The 19,844-nt window shown below is 41.2% G+C and overlaps 1 protein-coding gene and 1 pseudogene across 7 annotated transcripts in view; both read left to right on the top strand.

Annotated features, from left to right (window-relative positions):
• Cstpp1 (centriolar satellite-associated tubulin polyglutamylase complex regulator 1) overlaps window positions 1-19,844 on the top strand; it is a 164,542-nt gene that overhangs the window by 11,104 nt on the left and 133,594 nt on the right. The window contains exons 1-2 of one of the 7 annotated variants that reach the window (XM_076569971.1): window positions 9,127-9,344; window positions 11,297-11,381. The exons of 5 other annotated variants lie outside the window; for them this stretch is intronic. The gene's annotated coding sequence lies outside the window, so the exon portion shown is untranslated. Of the gene's footprint in view, window positions 1-9,126; window positions 9,345-9,967; window positions 9,989-11,296; window positions 11,382-19,844 lie in introns of those variants that run through there. One more of the 7 variants, XM_076569973.1, reaches the window with a different exon arrangement.
• On the top strand, window positions 6,627-15,259 carry LOC121828991 (RNA-binding protein 7 pseudogene; annotated as a pseudogene).

Below are 19,844 nucleotides of genomic sequence, written 5' to 3'. Positions count from 1 at the left end.
GCCCTGGATGCTTTTGGCTTTAAACTCTGAGTATACCTAAGCGTAATTTCTTGGTTGATAACAGTTTCTACACCTTGGTTACCCAACCATAAGATTTAATGAGTGTTTTAAAGCTGATGTTTTAAGAAGGAAAGACGTGTTGAACAGTTTTTGGGGCATCTTCTGGAGATCCCGTCCTTCAGCTGTGAGAGTGCTGTGCTCTGACTGAGAGGAGAATTAGCTTGTCAAGTCATCCAGTCCTCTTCTGGCTCAGGTCCCCTTGTACCACTTCCCTAGCAGCTGTAGGAAATAGCTCATTCTATGATTGGAATTTCAAGTCAAAACACGTTTATCTGAACAGAATTTTAATGATTTATCAAAGAGAGGAGGGATTTTCCCAACACATCTGAATTTACCAAATTACTGGTCCCATTAAGTGTGGTCTTCTTAGATGAAGCAATCACTGCTGAAGTCATCAAATATATTTTTTCATAACAAGCTTTTTGAATAAGTTTTGTTTGATTAGCAGAAGACCACTAAAAGTAAGTATTGTTTAAAAAGCCACTTTCTGGGGCACATTCTTTTCCTCACTGAATTAGCTTTTAAAAGCTCACTTCTTTGGAGAGAGTAGGAGCCTCTTTCCTGGCTGTCCTTTTGTGTAGCTCAGGGTCTTGTTAATACTATTATCTGGCCCGAGATTACAGGTGATCCTGATAATTCGGATTCAGCTTCTGTAATCACAGACAGAAATCTGCTTGTGCCTCAGGATGTCACCAGGTGTCTATTAAATTCAGGCTTCCCTCACCTGGGATGACCCTCTAAGCTCCAGTAAACAGGCACAGACATCTGCAGAGACGGGCTGTGCACATTTTTTTTGTTGTTGTTGTTGTTTGTTTAGTTTTTGAAAAGTGTCTTATGTAACCCAGGTTGGCCTTGAATTAGAGACATAGTTGAGGATGGCCGTTAACTCCTTCCTGATCCCTTCTATCTCCATATCCCAAATGCTGGGGTACTCCATTTCCCATTGCCTTAGGGGAAAAAAATCTTGTGGCAGAATGCCTCCTGTGGACAACTTATGTACAATGTGCTCTAAATGGAAAATTATGTATTTTAAAATAGGCATGTTTGAAACAATAACATTTTTGAATGTGAAATGTACCAAAGGCCACATGTCTTTGGTTTTGTTTGTCAAATGGAGAGGCGGCAGCCAGAACCACTGGGCTCCATGGTTCTCATGCCCCAAAGTCCTGCAGTTGACAGATAAGCAGACAGCACAAAGAAGTGCAGCCCATGAGAAAGGGAGTCTGGGCACTTGGGCTGCCCTCCTTTTTCTCTCTGTGCAGTTCTTCCCAGAAGAACAGAAGCTCTGCCCCTTCTGTCTCATCTTAGATTTCCAAAAAGGAGAGATTAAATGCGTCTGGTATTTCAGCATGTTCACCGCACGGACAACATGAGGCTAGCACTCAGGCCACTGTTCAGCCTGTCATATGGAAGGAACTGCCTTTCAGAGGAGATTATAATTGTGTATGTAGCCACACAAATGCACATTCTGCCTGGAGGAAAATGCAGAGAAGAGGAGGCCGTGCGCTGCCACTCAGGTCTCTTTGTGGAAGGCTGCATAAGAAGCCTTTACATGCCATAGTCACCTCTTTGGGGCTTAATGAGTCATCTTTGTGTGTTGGCTACTTAAAAGAAAAAAGAAAAAAGCAAAGAAGAAATGCACTCTCCCCCAAGTGAACTGCTTTTATTAGTCCCGCAGCTATGTCTTCGAGTTTTGAATATTCCTGGTGACGTCATTTACAATGCTGGTGCGCAGACAGTGCCCAAACAATTCAGCTTTTAAGTGTCCAGACGAACTTAAAGAGATGAATTTAGAAAAGTGTTAACAATACTCTTTAAACAGTGAACACATGCGCTTAACCAACATGCACAACCTTAGTCTTCTGGGAATGTGATGGAAATGTGAAAGCTGGCCATAGCAAACATTGAAAGTTAGTTCAGTGTCCTTGAATTATATATAGTTCAGACTTGAGTTTGTGGTCTCTAGTCCCAAGCAGTATGTTCAGCTTAGGTAGAAACTATGGGTTTACTGGGTGAATAAATTATTATGCTCTTTGAGCTATAGGATTTTACCTGTGAAGATAAAAATGCCAAAAGAAATGTTGCCACCTACCTCACAATAATGTGGGGAGATTGAGAAGATAATCATGGGGAGTTTATAGGGATGGTGTTTTGTAAATATAAAATTCTGCTTTTGTTTTTGTTGATCAAATTTTCCCCAACAAATAGAGTTGATAAGAGCTGCCTCATATGCAGAGAAGATAAATTAATATAAGCCAGGAATCTTGAAAGTGAACCATTGAATGAGACCTAAATTGTCTTTCTGGATAGTCTATAAACCATCAGACCTGCTGTTTAGACACATGATTGCTTTGTAAAGTCTCACAGATGTGGCAAAGACTTGGCCCTTATGCAGGGGATGGTGATCACAAAGATCAATGAAAATGAGCTAGACCTTCCGGGAGAGCGGCTCTGCTTTTTTTCCCTTCAAAGTTATACTACAAATATTCTCTGGAGTCTTGTTCATCTTTTCCTTGTCTGGACATTGGGAGGTTTTGGCCTGTGCTCTTTAATAGATATTTATTTTTTAATCTCATATTTCTAAAGCAGCATCAAATTACAAGAAGAAGTAGTTGATTGGTCTTACATTGTGAAATTTTTCTTTCTCTTAGTGATCACTGTGGTTGAGAGATTTAACAACAGGCTTGCCACCTTGAAAGTTCTTAGGCTCAGCCAATTAATAACAGCAGCTTTTGTTTTACATAAGGAGGTTTACCAGGAAACAATCTATATTTGTTTTTCTTGTTGATTTTATTTTTTAAATGACATGTATATATGTATATCTGTGTGTGGGTTTCTGCACATTAGTGTAGTACCGATTTGAGGCCAGAAGGGGGCGTCAGATTCCTGGCTCTAGAGTTATAGACACTTGTGATACACCTGATGTGGGTGCTGGGAACTGAACTCAGAACCTTTGCAAAAGCAGGAAGCTCTCTTAATCCATCTCTCAGTCCCCAATTTATATTTTTAAATGACAGAATTATTACTGAAATATCTTCTTCCACCTTTGAAGTTATTTTCATAATATTTTGGGCAGCAACCCCTGAGAAGACTCCTAAGGGTCCTTTGCAAGATTTCATCTTTTATTCCCAATCATAGTTAGTAGTATTGGGTACTTCGTTTCTGAGGCCTTATTTTCTTTAGATGACATAATAAGGGGAAAGGCTATTTCATTTAAATTCTAAATCTGAGGCAAGATTCATGCCTTTTAATTATTTATTTATTTTTAAAGAAGCAGCATCTTATTTTAAAATTATTTTTATTTTAGTGTGTGTTTTGCCTGCATTTATGTGTGTGTGGTGTATCTATATGTGGTACCCACGGAGGCAAGGAGAGGGCATTGGGACCCTGGAACTGGAGTTATAGATGGTGGGAGCCACCATATGGGCGAGAGGAACTGAACCCAGGTCCTCTGCAAGAGCATATACCTAAATATCACTTACTCAGTCTGATGACACTTAAATCTTTACTGGAAAAAAAAAAACCTTACTGAACTGAACAGAAAAAAACTAAGTAGGAAAAAGCCTTTAGAAATAACAGAACTTGGGCTGGAGAGATAGCTCAGAGGTTAAGAGCATCGACTGCTCTTCCAGAGGTCCTGAGTTCAATTCCCAGCACCCACATGGTGGCTCACAGCCATCTATAATGAGATCTGGTGCCCTCTTCTGTATACATAATAAATAAATCAATCTTAAAAAATATTTTTAAAAAAGATTTATAAAAAAATAAAAAGAAATAACAGAAATTGAAAGAAATCTAAGCACTTACCAATACTACTTTGAAGTCAGATAAATTTCTTTCTTTCTTTTTTTCTATGTTTATTTACTTATTTGCTTGTTTGTTTATTCAAGACGGGGTTTCTCTGTATAGCCTTGGCTGTCTAAGAACTCTCTGTAGACCAGGATAACCTCAAACTCAGGGATCTGCCTGCCTCTGCCTCCCGAGTGTTGGAGTCAGATACATTTCATTCAAACTTCAGCTCCACACATATTTCACTCAATGACCTTGGACAAGTCACATGTCCTGAATCTATTTCTACAAGGAAAAGTAAGATAAGCCTGCTGTGAAGACAGAATGGCGCTGACACCATCTCCTCTGTTTCCGATATCAGTCCCTCCAGTCAGCAAGGGTGCCTGTTTGGACCCATTTTCACTTACCACAGTTGGGGCCGCTGTATGGATGAACCACCATGCCTGCCTTAGAGTCTGTGTTTAAAAGAAGAAAAGAAGCCAAAGAAGTGGTATATATATATGTGTGTGTGTGTGTGTGTGTGTGTACATATATGCATATAGTAACAACTAATGAAAAACAAGGCCATGAATTTGAAGGAGAACAGGGAGGAGTGTATGGGAGAATTTGGATGGAGGAAAGCGAAGGGGGAAATGTAATTATGTTATAATCTAAAAGAAAAGATTTAAGTATAGAATTTCAATTTATTTTTTATAGAATATGTTGTATATTCCTAGATTTTTTGGTAAAATATATAAGAATATAACTCAGCTTTTGGTATGCTGAAAACGATGTTTTATTGTGTGTGTGTATGTGTGTGCGCATGTACATACACACATATGCTATCATACATGTGTGAAGGTTAGACAACTTTGTGGGATTGATTTTCTCCTTCTACCTTTATTTATATGTGTGGTGGCTGGAGTGAGAAATGTTCTTCATGGGCTCATGTATTTGGTGGCAGTGTTTGGGAGGTTTTGGAACCTTTAAGAGGTGGATCCTTGCTTGAAGATGCACATCACTGAGGGATGGACTTTGAGAGTTTATAGCCTTGCTCCCCTTCCAGCTCACTCTCTACATTTGCAGTTGAAGATGTGATTTCTCAGCTTCCTGCTCTGGCCAGCTGCTGCCATGCTGCCATGCCTCTGGAACCTTAAAAGCCAAAATAAACTTTGTTCTGCAAGTTGCTTTTGGTCATGGTATTCTATCACAGCAACAACAAAAAAAAAAAAATAACTATTACTGAAGTTAGGACCAGAAAGAGAGTGTAATGTTGCTGTGAGGAACCAATGGTGTTGTTTATTTTATTTTATTGTTTTACTTGGAAGCCTGGAAGACAGTAGTGCTTTGTGTAGAATTCAATGTTTTTTTTGTTTTTTTTTTTTTTGTTGTTGTTTTTGTTTTTTGGTTTTTTTGAGACAGGGTTTCTCTGTGTAGCTTTGCGCCTTTCCTGGAATTCACTTTGTAGACCAGGCTGGCCTCGAACTCACAGAGATCCGCCTGGGTCTGCCTCCCGAGTGCTGGGATTAAAGGCGTGCGCCACCACTGCTCAGCGAATTCAATGTTTTTTATTCTTACTTAATAAATGCCCAGTCTTAGCTTGGCTTGTTTCTAGCCAGCTTTTCTAACTTAAATTATCCCGTTTATCTTTAACTACATTTTGCCTCTGGGCTTCTTACCTTTCTTTATTCTATGTATCTTTCTTTCTTTCTTACTCCTTGGCTAGCTGTGTGGCTGTGTGGCTGTGTGGCTAGCCCCTGGCATCCTCTCCTTCTACTTTTCTCGCTCCTAGTTCTCCCCTAGATTTCTCTGCCTGCCAGCCCTGCCTATCCCTTTCTCCTCCTAGCTATTGGACATTCATCTCTTTATTTGACCAATCAGATGTTTTAGACAGGCACAGTAACACAGCTTTACAGAGTTAAACAAATGCAGCATAAAAGAATGCAACATATTTTTGCACCATTAAACAAATATTCCACAGAATAAACATGGATGTAACACATCTTAAGCTAATATCCCACAACAATTACTACCTTATCTACCTTATCTTTTGAGACAGAGTCTCTTCCTGAGTCCAGAGCCCACCAGTTTGCTAAGCTGTCTGTCAGGTGAGCTCTGGGTGTATGCCCGTCACTGTCTCTCCATACACCTCAGTGCCATGGTTACAGGTGTTCATGACCAGTCTTGGCTTTTATGTGGGTGCAGGAAATCTAAACTTGTGTTCTCCTTTTTGCACAAAGAGCTTTTTATTGACTGAGCCATCTTCCTCCTGTCCCTAATTCCAGAACTTTTATCATCCCTCCAAAAAACCTCATACTAAGTTTTACCCCCAACCAACTCCTGGTGACCACTAATCTAACTTTCTATCTCTTTTGGATATTTCTTTTGCAGTCTGAGTATGTTTTCAAGTTCATGCATGTTGTGGAATGTTTTCAGGACTTCATTCACTGTTATGGCTGAATAATATTTGACTGTATGGTCTAACACATTTTGAGTACTTGTTTGTCAGTGGATGGGTAATTTGGATTATTTTTACTTTTTGAACATTATGAAACTATTGCCTAAACCAAGTTCATAGAGATTTATATTTTTTTTTTATTCTGAGAGTTTTATGGTACTGGCTTTACATTTGGGCCTGTGGTCCGTTTTGGGTTAATTTTCATATGTAGTTTGAGGTAGGAACTAGGTGTAAAGCAATGGGGCTTCCTTGCTGTGGATGCTGAGTCTGGCTGCCTGGATGTGGGATGGCAGGTAGAACTGTTGAAAATTTGGACTGAAGGTAAATTTACCTGTCCTAGATGAGGTAGGCTACTTAAGCAAAGTCAGTTTTCTGCACAGAGATTTCTGGAAGTTTGCAGGCGTTTTCTCCTGCACAGCACTGGCCGTGGGCTGGAGAGCAGCTGCCTGCTTTAGCTGTCCCCCAGCTCTGTGCTGCTCCCTTTGCTCATTTCCTGCTCCAGTTCAGAACGCAGCGTCCGGGAAGGAAATAGAGCCACCATCATCCCTAAAGTTAGTGTTTCCCGGTCAGTCGATAGAAGACGAGTTAAAAACATCTTAATGTAAGTTCTGTGAAATTCTAAGACACTGATTTATGGTCTTCTATGTTATAGTCAAGTTTTTATCAATTAATTAGTGTTAGTTATGACCATCTTAAGCTTTCTTTGTGAATTATCCTAATGCTATACTTCAGTGGAAACAGTTATACTGTGAAGTTGAGTTTTTGTCCTACGGGACAAACTGTGTGACCTTGGGCAGTGTCATTTATAAGATGGAGATAATCTGACTCCTAGGTTGATTGTGAGGAGGTTCAAAGAGATAATGCATGTGAGAGTATTTGGTAGTAACCTTTCAGGAGCAATTCAAATGTTACTGTTTAAGTTGTGAACGTTGTTAACCTGTTCACTAGACTGTGAGCCCTGAGGACAGGAGTGTGTGTCTTTTAGATCACGGTATCTGTGATGCCGTGTCTTCTGAATGGTGTGTGACATGCCGTGTCTTCTGGATGGTGTGTGACATGCCGTGTCTTCTGGATGGTGTGTGACATGCCGTGTCTTCTGGATGGTGTGTGACATGCCATGTCTTCTGGATGGTGTGTGACATGCCTTGTCTTCTGGATGGTGTCTGACATGCCATGTCTTCTGGACTTGTGCCATTGTAGCCTCCATTTCTACACACAGCAACAGGCTAATGGGTTTTCTGGTTGAATACTTGTTAGCCTGATTAATCCGATCCCTTCATTTATACTTTCTAGAAAAATTATATGGTTTAAACAAAGTAGGAAGCGGTGTATGGTGGCTCACATCTGTAATCCAAGCACTCAAGAAGTGAGGCAGGAGGATTGCCACAAACTCCAGAATAAGTTCTAGAGCAGCTTGTACAAGAGACTAAGATGCTGTCAAAATGTAAAATGGGATAAGAGAGTTTACCGCTTTTTTCAGAGGACCCAGGTTCAGGGTTTGGAACCCACATCATAGTTTACCCGTAACTCCAGTTCCAGGGGGTATTACAACTTCTGCTCTCCTTGGCCCCTGAACACACATGGAGTGAACTCAGATACACTCAGGCATTCATACACAGATACATAAAATACAGTAAATCTCAGAAAAACACCTTTTTTTTTTTTGGTTTTTTTGAGACAGGGTTTCTCTGTGTAGCTTTGCGCCTTTCCTGGGACTCACTTGGTAGCCCAGGCTGGCCTCAAACTCATAGAGATCCGCCTGGCTCTGCCTCCCGAGTGCTGGGATTAAAGACGTGTGCCACCACCACCTGGCAATCAATATTTATGAAAAGAAATATTTATTATCTCATAAGAGAATATTAATTATGAGAAATGTAGTACCAAGTAAAGTTTTAAAAGGCAGAAAAATGAAAAATGAAAAAATCATAGACAATGGAGAAGTAAATAGTTGGGCTCAGTTTGAACCCTCTGTGTGCATGTGTTCTTAGTTCCTTTTTCTTTAGCTTTTTTCGTCTCCAAGGAGTCACAGTGTTCAGTTTTTTTCATGATTTGTTTACTTTGTTCAAAGAAAAACTTCCGCATTATGATTTCACATGGAAATGCAGAAAACTTCAAACTCACATTTAAGTAAGCCCAAGAATTCTGCATCCTGAATCAAGAGGGGCAGAAAGTAGGACCCTGGCTTATTTACGAGTCAAATGGTGGGAGCTGAACAGCGTGAACTCAGAGTCCTGCCCCGTAAGCTTTTGTAATTCAGGAGCAGCGATGGAGCAGTAATGGAGTGTCTGACTGTGGCGTCCAGCTCTCCTCCTTCTGCAGACCTCATATAGCACCGAACCCTGTACTTACCATATTCCTGACTGCAGTGACTGAGGCCATGGGAAGCCAAACTGTGGGAATGGAAGGAGTGCTGTGCAATCCAGAGGCCCATGGGACAGAGTCTGTGGCGAGGCTTAATTGATTTCCTGGTAAAGGAGCAGAGTTGGGGGACAGGGAACTTGCAGGTTGGGGGTTTTAGTGGTCCGTCATTATGTTGTTGCCGAACTTGAGGAGAGTGGTAGGAAAAAAGAGAAAAAGGAAACAGACCATCTGTATCTAGGGAAAGCCGTGTGTGCTCTCTATGCCACTGTTTCCTTCTTTTCTTTTTCATGTAGGTAGTGAACCCCCAAAGATCTATAAGTGACTCTTAGGATATTCTTGGATGCTGTGTATGGATTAAACATCTTTTTTTTGGGGGGGAGGTGGGTAGTGTTTGAGAACAGAGTCTCAGTAGCTGACTGTCCTGGAGCTTACTATGTAGCCCAGGTTGGCCTAAGCTCTTGGTGATTCTCCTGCCTCAGCTCCTGAATCCTGGGATTATGGGTACAAGCCACTGTACCCAGCTCTAAAGGCACTGACTCTTAGAAATGGACGCCAAGTTCTCCAGATGATGAAGAGGAGAAGGAAGACCATGCCAGTGGTTCCCCAGTAGCATCCACGGGCTGGGAGTTCAGCTCAGGCTCACGGCCCTTGCTTATCGTACAGCAGACTCTTCTCCATCCCCAGCCACTCAAAAAAAGTAAGTGTGTGTAATAAAACATATGAGTGGTGGGAGATTTGCCAGCATATGATTTTGAGCCTTGGCTTTCATTATGATCTAAGTGTCCTTGGACAATTATATAACCTCCTTAAGCCTCAGTTTCCCCAGCTATAAGATGGGATGGATATCTATCTTAATTTGTGGTTGTGAAAATTAAATGAGACAACTCAGGCTGAGCACAGAGTGCGTGGCTTGGCACATAGTAGCTAACCCTCCCCATAGGGTCGGGTTTTTAATAGTCCTGACTGTCTACTTCACTTTGAAGGACTGAGCCTCACAAATCCTTCAGAGAACTACTTAGTGATGTGCACACTCGAGGAGACCACATCTTCTGAAGTGGCTTGTTAGAGGCTCTTTCCCATGCAGATTTGCAAACCAAGTGTGTAAAAATCACACGCTGCACTTGTTGCCTGGCAGCACGTGTCCCTGAGTGGTAGGACATGGCTTGCATTGTAATGTCATCAGTGCTGGGGCCAGCTGGCTGGACGCGGACTGCCACTTGGGCTAGGGACTCCATTCCTCAACAAAGCAGCAGCCAGCACTAGGGTTAACAGAAAATGACAAACCAGCGTGGATGAGGGAGGCGCCAGCAGAGCAGCGGGACGTCCTTTGATTTGCTTCTGGTATTTGCATGTCTTTCTTGTGATGTCTGTGAAATGTTCAGAATGACAAAGTTTTTAAAAGACCTGCTGACTCGGCCTGGAAAATGTGAGAAACCTCCCGTTTAGTGACCTATTATATCCAGCTAGCCTGCGTTTTCTATATCTTTTTCTTCATTTTTTATTAATGCAAACATTTGCATGAAGACAGAACCCTTGCTTCTTAAAGAGTTCATCTGCTCCTGCTGCTCACTGGCCATGCCATGCAAGAGCACAACAGAACCTTTGTTACGCTGGCTTTCGGCAAAGCTGTTTATGAACGGTGGCTTACTGAGCACTGCTTCCTGTGCTGTGGACTTCCATTCTCTCGGAAAAGAAAATAGTTTTTCGGAGTGAAAAGAATTTAGACTTTCTTTTATTCAAGTCCTGGATGTCCAAATGACAAGTAGCCCCCAAATTTGTGAGCGACTGGTGATTGCATCGAATGCAGTTTTTCACTTTACCTTGAACATAATGGGGCTCTTAGTAACAATAGAAGGAACAAGTGCTTTCCCATTGGAATAGAGAGAAGGCAGAAAAAGGCAACATGAAGAGTAGTTGAGAGGAGGACAAAAGTAGCTTCCTGTAAGAACCCCAATGTTGTAGTAGAGTGTGTTTTGGTCTTGGGTGTTTCCCACCTGGGAAGCACAGGCCTGCGGTGCCTGCATTGAATAAAAACTAGCACCACCGTTTGCAAATAGTGTGCACAGTTTATGTAGTCAGTCAGTAAACACTCGAATGACTGTTGTATGGAAGATGCTGAATGACCTTCAATGTTAAGGAGGATAAAAGATAAATGAGTCATGATACCTGTCCATTTTTAAGAACAAAAGGTCTGACAGAACATTTTGCACATGGGTAGCAGGAATAGCCTGTGTCCAGGAGAAGGTGCCAGGGACACATATATATCCAGGATAGGCGTTAGGGGGTTCAGAAAATGAGAAGGTTGGTTGTAGCTGGAAGAGAATTTGGGAACACTTCCCAAAGATGATGGATGGATTTGAACTGGGCCTGGTGGGCTAGTACAACCTTGCTAAAAGTAACAAGTCAAAGATTATCGGTTTGGTAAAATGATCCAAAGTATATTTTCATAGGTGTTTTGTAGTGCTTTATACCATTAATATAGATGATATGCTAAACATTAGCATGAGTCTTGTGAGTAAAGTAACCTGGGACCTCCCTATCTAGCCTGTTCTGTTCAGTCATTCATCCCGTGTGGGTTTTGTGCACTTTGGGCTGGGCCTCTGGGGCATCTATAAATATCTACAATGGCTTTCTTTGCTTTTGTAACAGAAATAGAAATGACCAGGCTTACCAAGCATTGTTAGAGTCATATCCACGAGCAGGCTGTGGACAGCTCTCAGTGGGGATTTGACAGGTGAGCCTGACATTTTGAAAACAGTCTCCATCTTTAACAGAGGCCTTCTCCACACAAGGCAGAAGGGCAGGAGTTCTAAGCCCATGAGTGTTAGTCAACTTAGATGAGACTTGTCTAGTTGCCAAGTGGGGGAAGTGAGAAGCTGTTACTATTATCACAGTGCCAGCTATTTAAAAAACAACCAATACTTTAAAGAGAAAATACCAGGTAAATTATAAAGTTTTACGTTAGTATCTTATGGCTGTTATCATTACCTGAATTAAATCTCAGATTGCCAATGTAAGAAATTCTGAGAATTTTATCATGGTTTGTAAATTGCCCTCCAAGAACTACAGTCCTGGGTAACTACATAGGACAGTTCATTTTCACCCTGTGGCTTTACTATTCATTGCCTGATGTAACATTTTAAGTGGCATGTCCCTGACCCCAGGATTGACAATTTACAGGGTTGGGTTGGGATTTGAAACCTAAAACCTATCATGCTCTCTGGAAAATAGATTTACGCAAGTTGACTTGATAACTGCATTCCTCCGCGGGTCACTCACTGTCTTTGCAAAGTTTTTGTCACAACAGGCATTACTTGGTTCTTCTGGGGTTCCTTAGTTGTCACTGGGAAGTGTAAATACCACGTTAGAGTCCTCTGGTGTTCAGGAAGTACATTCTCGTATGATCAGCTAACTGAGCACTCCAAGCCTGAATCTGCATGGAAGCCTCCTTAAAAAGAGATTCTGTAGTTTCTGGTATTTGGAATTGCTGGACTCCAACCTACTAATTCTGTGTTATGAGATTTAGTCTGGAAATGCTGTGGCAATGGAATGTAAGCACTTAGCCTTAATTGGCACCCCCAAAATATGTCACCAGTTTTAGGGAAGGAGAAGGGAGAGGGGAGGATTAACGGTTGACCAGAGACTGTTTGTCCAGTGAGACTCTCTGTTCTGTACATCTGTTAACTGGTACAATGCCTCTGTGGGCTGAGTGAAGTAGTTCAGCTTTCTATCCTCTATTTTACCCAGAAATCTTTAGTCACTCTTGCTTTCTCGTTGTCACAGGTGGTGTTAGCTTGGGTGTTATGCTTTGCCTGCTTCCGACATGCCTTCTGGGGCTTTGGCTACACAGAGGCAATGCATGAGTTTTGTCTGTTTGATAATCAACTATTAAAGGATTGTTTCTTAATTTGTAAATTGGTTCTCAGAATACTCCATTTGGTATATATAATATTGCTTTTTTGGGGAGTGGTGGCTAGGGAACTTCTACCTCAGCCTTCCCAGTAGCTGGGATTGTGAGTGGGTACCCCACAGTTGCACTAGTGTAGCTCTTTAAGGGTGGCTGTGTTGTGCAGTCCAGACCAAAGGCCTGAGTTTACAGTCTGTCTTCACAACTGAGTAGCCTTTTAATGTTTTCTATTCAGTTAGTAAAAATACGACCAGGATGTTAATGAAGAAATACAAAACAAACTTCCCATTGAAATGTGACAGCATTAGTTGGAATCAATGAAACTAAAAGGCTGCAGAGAGTGGTGGTGTGTGCTTTTAGCTCCTGAACTGGGGAGGCAGAGGCAGGAGGATCTCTGTGAGTTTAAGCCAGCCTGGTCTACGTAGGAAGTTTCAGGCCAGCCAAGGCTGCATAGTAAGACCCTGTTTCAAAGCAAACAAATCAGAAAACTAAAAGTAATAAAAGGTATTTTGTGTTGTTAAATTAGCAAAATTAGTAAATTTTAGGTGAAGGATAGTAAAAGTAAATCCTGCTGAGGCCAGGAAGAGTGTAAATTGGAATCGCCACTTTTTTGTTGTTCGTTTTGGAGTTTTGAGAGGGGTTCTCAGGCAGCTGTGGCATGGCCTCCAGCTTACTATGCAACTGACGCTTGCCTTGAGCTCCCGACCCTCTTGTCCTCCTGATCCTCTTGTCCTACCCTCTGGAATACTGAGGTTATAGGCACGCACCACCACGCCCAGCCTGGACTAGCCACTTTGTTGTTTGTGTCTGTAAATGTGAAGATAGTATGTGTGAGAATTGGCGTCCTGTAAAATGCCAGTTTTATTTTGAGAGGACTACTTGTACATGTGTGCAGGGAAATGTGCAAGAATGTTCAGTGGGGCTGGGGATTTAAGTCAGTTTGTGCCTACCATGCACAAAGCACTGGTTTTGATCCCCACTTTTAAGTGGGAGTGGGAAGGGTTGAACACAGTGCAGTTTGTTACAGAAAAAAAACCATGAAGACAACTTAAGTATATATCAGTAGGGAACTATGTACCTTTAGGAAATACCCAAAGGGCCAATTGATTTTGTATTTTTAAAAATTATTTATTATTATGTGTATAGTATTCTGCCTGCATGTATACCTGCATGACAGAAGAGGGCACCAGATCTCATTATAGATGGTTGTGAGCCATCATGTGGTTGCTGGGAATTGAACTCAGGACCTCTGGAAGAACAGCCAGTGCTTTTAACCTCTGAGCCATCTCTCCAGCCCGATTTTGTATTGTTTTATGAAAATTAACCAGACATCAAGTAGAAACATATTTTTCATATTTTTGTCATTTATATAAAAACCAGAATGTATATTTCTAGGTATTTTAAAAATATTTTATTAAGGCCAGGCGGTGGTGGCATACACCTTTAATCCTAGCACTTAGGAGCAAAGGAGGCAGATCTCTGAGTTCGAGGCCAGCTTGGTCTACAGAGCTAGTTTCTGAATAGCCAGGGCTACACAGAGAGACTCTCTAAAAGTCTCTAAAAAACAAAACAAGGAGACAAGAAAGCTTTTAAAATTTTATTCATTCATTCATTCGTTTGTTTGTTTTGTGTGTATATGGGCAGAAGTGTGAACATGCCACATGGTACATGTTTAGAGGTCAGAAGACAACTTTTAGAAGTCAGTTTTTCCTTCCACCACGTGGGTTTTGAGGATTATACTCAAAAGGTCACGCTCCGTGGCAAGTATCCCTACCTCCGAGCCATCTTGCTAGCCCATATTTCTATATTTTTTTAAAGCATTCTTCTTAGGGTGGGAATGCAGCTCAGTTAGTAGAATGCTTGCCTCATATGTCCAAAGTTCGGGGTTCTACAAAATTGATTGCGATGGTATGTACGTTCAGGCCCAGCACTTGGGAGGTGGAGGCAGGAGGATCAGAAGTCCAAGGTCATCCTATATCATGAGTTCAAAGCCTGCCTGGGTGCAGTAGTGTTGGTCGGTCGGTCAGCCTGAGCAGTCAGACTAGGCTGGAGATTGGCAGTGATGCGGCCACCGAGGCCGACTGCACTCTGTTTGTGGGCAACCTGGAGACCAATGTGACGGAGGAGCTCCTCTTTGAGCTGTTCTACCAGGCTGGATCAGTAATAAAGGTGAAAATCCCAAAAGATAAAGATGGCAAACTGAAACAGTTCGCATTTGTGAATTTCAAGCAGGAAGTGTCTGTTCCTTACGACATGGATTTTCTCAGTGGAATCAAACTTTTCGGGAGGCCTATCAAAATTCAGTTTAGAGCAGGAAATAGTCACGCCTCTCAGGATGCCAGTGTGTCATATCCCCAGCATCATGTTGGAAATTTAAGCTCTACCTCCACATCTCCTAACAGCTATGAAAGGAAGGTGGGTAACATAACTCAGCACAGATGGTCCAGAGGTCCTTCTCTTCTCCAGAAGATTATCAGCAGCAAGCAGTGATGAACAATATTTTCAGTCATATGTTGGGAAATTTGGTTCCCCACATGCAGGTCAGTCAGAATTTTCTCCATCAGGTCAATCACACACTCATAGCTTTAACCAGTCTGCCAGCTCCCAGTGGTGCCAAGAAGTACTGTCATTACAGCGTAAAAGACAGGATTCTCACCCCTAACCAGGAGATAGACACTACAGTCGTGAGCAGCGCTCCTCTGACCATGGGTCTGACTGTCTTTACAGAGGAGGCCGGGAGGATTTCTGCTCTGACGACAGGAATCATAATGGCTGGAGCCATGACTGATAACATAGGGACAGTAGTAGAGGTGGGAAATGGCCCTCATCTCGACACTAACAAGCATTCCAAGGACATTGTTTACAGGGCCATTTTAGGCCCTTTTAATTAAGTCGTTCTGGAAGTATTTCTAAAAACTGTACGGAGTAGCCCCATAATTTTCCACCTGTGTTTGAAAGAAATTTTTTTGAACCCGGCAGCAGTTTCATAGAGAACTGGGACCATGGCTCCACATTTGTTACTTCAGTTACCTTCCCTCGGGGTTTCAGAAGAGAAGGATTTTATACAAGAGAATGGGCCACCATTCCAGTCATTTCAGCCTAGGAAAGAGGAACTGTATAGGTTGGTTCATTATAAAGCAAACATTTTAATTATCTCACCCTTTTGTGTTGCAGGTAATTTCTTGGTAATGAAATCATTTTGGTATATATAGTAGGAAACATCCAAGTTGGTAGCCTATCTGCATTTTATTAATAAATGAGAAAATAGGACTTCTCAGTAATCCATTTTATTAACTGTTTATTTAAAACAGTTTATTGGTTTTACTTGGGCATAAATCATATTTTCTAACTCAGAATTTAAGTACAAATTCTGTGGTATGCTCTTGAATTTTTATCACAATTGAACACAATTATAAATCTATACTAGTTCATTCTAAGAACTTTAAAATTCTTTCATTAAATTATATGTGATGTATGACTAGTCACTCAGGAGGTTAAATATCTACATATATATTTTTACATAAAAAGACAGTGTTGATGAAATTCTTTTTAGAGGAACAACGATGTTAATATATAGATAAAAATGGCAAAATGTTTCACTGCAAGGATTATAATTTTGAAATTTTGTTTAACAAAACTTTCATGTTTCAAGATCCTGATGCTCCTTCACTGCAAATAATTTTTAAGAATTTATCCTGTGAACAATGTGGCTCCTCTTTATACCACAGCATTTATACTATGTTCCTTTTTAATATATTAAATACATTTAAAAAAAAAAAGCCTGCCTGGACTCCATGAGACCCTGTCTCAAGAAGCAAAGGAAACCAGAAAAGCAATGAAGAAAGTTTGCGTCTTAAACCGAGGAGACCAGCCACCCATTGACTGGTCTGTATCTCCTCTGTGTCATCTGAGCCCGTAAACAAATTAGAGTGTAGAATTTGAAAGGCGACAGACAAAAGCCTAGAGGTGTTTATTAAAGTTCATAACTTCACTGTCTAATTTACCCTATAAGCACCTTTCCTAGTGTTAACAGTGAAAAGCTAATGTACATGTTAGAAGGGACACATGGAAGATTTGGGGTCTTATTTCCTCCCCACTTGTTTCATTGAGACAGAGTCTTGCTGTGTAGCCCTGGTTAGTCTTGAACTTCTAACAATCTCTTGCCTCAGCCTCCAGAGTGCTGGAATTTCAGGAGTAAACCAACTTGCTCTGTGCTTTTGAGAGGCAGTGAAGTCGAGTGGGAGAACTTCCTTCCGCTTTGGGGTCAAACCTAGGTGTGAATCCTAGCTCTGCCGTCACATGGACTTCTGATGGCTCCCTGACCTCTCCCTGCTGCAAACGAAACTGTTGCCTGCTTCACTGAGCTGTATGGGAATTAAATGAGATCGTTTTCTCATTTCCTCATCTCCTTTGGTCAAGGGCAGTTGGTTTAGTGTGGGCTAAGATCAAAGACGTTCCTGCAGATGATAAAATGTTTTAGCAGAACACACTGTTTTCCAGGACCCAGATAATACCAAGAAAGATGGAAGATGAAAATAATAAACTTAGAAGTCTGTAGCTTGTAAATCCATTTAGCTATGTGTTTGTACTTCACATGGTCATATATAGGATGATGTTAGTAATTTATAAGTGATATTGAACTTGAGACATATAAGCAGTTTACATGACAGGCTGGTGGCTAAGCCGACTTAGTTTCTTCATCCTAAAGAACAATTTGAATTTAGTTTAACAGACATTTATTTGTGCTTACCCAGCGTTTGAGTCTTGAGAGCACAAGGAATGACGTGTGCTTCAAAAAAGTTCTGAACGAGAGGAGCAGTCAGGTTTAAGATAGAATATATGTGCACACACACTCTGCTTCTTCCTACACTGCTAGACCCTGGTATTTGTTGATAGCATGTTTAGTAACTCATTAATATATTCCTGGTAAGACTTGTTTATTCAAGTGTTGAGACTGTTTTAAATGATAATTTAAAAATGAAAATGGTGTAACTAATGTTGTAGGTGGAAATTCTAGACCCCCTCAAGCAAAAATTTCCAAATGGGCTCCCTTATCATTTAATTGTGAAATAAACAGCTAGCACTTTGATGGCATTTATGTTTGGGAAGAGAGTAAAAGGAAACCATTTTGGACTTTCCCCATGTAAATTAGGGCCTTCTGAGTAATTAGCAGTTAAGTGAATGCTTCCCACAAGTTTAAAAGCCATCGCTAAAATGGGTATATGATTATGTAAATTATTATAGATATAAAACCCTTTTGTTGTTTGTTTTTTGAGACAGAGCCTCTCTACATAGTCCTGGTTGTCCTGGAACTCACAATGTAGATCAGGCTGGCCTTGAACTCACAGAGATCCACCTGCCTCTTCCGAGTGCTGTATTAAAGTAGGTTTTTATCAGACACTTTTTTAGTCCCAATCACTTTAAAGCAGGAGCCACTTTGGTATAAAGAGGTAGAGTGATCAGCATAGTCCAAGTCAACAGAACCACGAAGTTTCTGATCCACAGTTTCCATCACTCCCTTGGTTCACATAAGGATCAGGCAGTGTTTACCTACACTTCATTTTACTTGGTTTTTCCATTTGAACATGATGAAGGTATAAATATCTACCTCAGACAACGCTATCTGATCATGACTTTTGCAACTAGGCATTAATGGGGATTTCAGGACAGTGAAGCATATTGGTACATGTTAGAAGACTTAATCCTGATCATGTTGTGGAAGTCACAGCAAAGCAGAAGAGGAAAAGACAGTCTGAAGTGCTTTTCCTTCTCCAGAAAGGCAGCTCAGGTGCCCAGATATCTTTCCCCTCCGGGGCTGCAGGTGTTCTGTTTGAATTCTTTAATCACTCACATAAATTAAAGCTATTCCTTTGCATTTACAAAGCAGCACTCTCCACGTTTATTGCCCAGCAGGAGCCTTGGACTTACTAAGTCTCATTGAAGTTTGATCAACTGTAAGGATTTTCAGGGCTGGGTGGTACACCTAACCACAGAGAGCACTAGACTGATAAGAGCTGCAGGTGAGGAAAATAGGAAGAGCAATTAGAGAGAGCTTCACGCTTGCTCTCGCTAGGCTGGTCGGAATTCCCACAGAGGAGGCTTTCCCTCCTGTCTCTGTGGCTCTTTTTAACTCCTACCCTTAGCTCAGATTAAAGAAAACACCAGCGCTTTCTAGTTCCACTTTGTGACCTGTGAAGGGGTGGGGTGAATACTTTGTAGTAGAGTGAGTGGTTCTTGGAAATTTGGAGACAAGTCCTGACTCCACACAGGTGCTGGTCGTGTGCAGGCAGAGACAGGACAGAAAGCTGCTCACACACGTGACACTCATGTGCGTGCATGTGTGCCCCCAGTTCACATGGACAGGGCTGGGTCACACCCCTCAGATGATTTTGCTTCCCTCGTGTCCTATGTTCTGGGTAACATGGAGATAACTTTCACTTCCGGGGCTGATGGTAAAGTGTTAATGATGAGGCAGTTTGTGAAGAGCATGGATCCTGGGACAAAACAAACCTTGATCTGAATCTCAGCTTCTCTTACTACTGGCTGTGTGATCTTGAGCAAGGTGCTTTAATTCTTTAAGCTCAGCTATTCCAACTGTAAGATAGAAGAACACTAATATTTATCATAAGATTGTTGCCAGTATTAAATAAAATAATGCATTAGAACAGTTAGTACGTAATCTGGCACATTGTTCAGTAAGTTGGGTAGAAGCTCAAAAAGGTAGGTGTTATTTATAATATAGTAAACTAAGTGTCTGACTGGATGATAAATGTTACACAGGTACAACCCCACCCTCTCCAGTCTATTAAAAAAAAAAAATCTCCTTTTTTGCCCCAGGATGAAAATACTTTGATTCTAACTACTATAAAAACACTCCCACTGACTTTTAGTCCCTGGAGCTAGGGAGGAGAAGCAGCAGGATTTGCTTCTAAGTAGAAGTTCTTTCATTTCTACTATCAAAAGGGGGTGGGCATACTGAATTCTTGTACTAGCCTTAGGTGCAGGTAAGCCATCAAAAGCCAGAGATCCCAAGGAAGGAAGGGTTTGTAAGATCAGCGTTAAGTGGGTCGCAGAAAGGAGGCATGCAGCAGTGAAACCGTGGCTGTGGTTTAATATTAGTCTGGCTATGGTTTTCTTCTCACTTTAATATACTTGATTATGATGATTAAAATTTTGAGAACAGTGCTAGAATTTGACATGTATTATTTTGTGGCTTTATTCTCAAGACTGACTTACAAGCATCTTTCCTTCTTTTTTATTCCTTTTTCTGTTTGTCTTTACTATAGAATT

The sequence above is a fragment of the Peromyscus maniculatus genome, chromosome 4, assembly GCF_049852395.1.
Source record: "Peromyscus maniculatus bairdii isolate BWxNUB_F1_BW_parent chromosome 4, HU_Pman_BW_mat_3.1, whole genome shotgun sequence".
Taxonomy (NCBI): Eukaryota; Metazoa; Chordata; class Mammalia; order Rodentia; family Cricetidae; genus Peromyscus; species Peromyscus maniculatus.
This window is presented reverse-complemented; position numbering and strand designations above follow the sequence as displayed.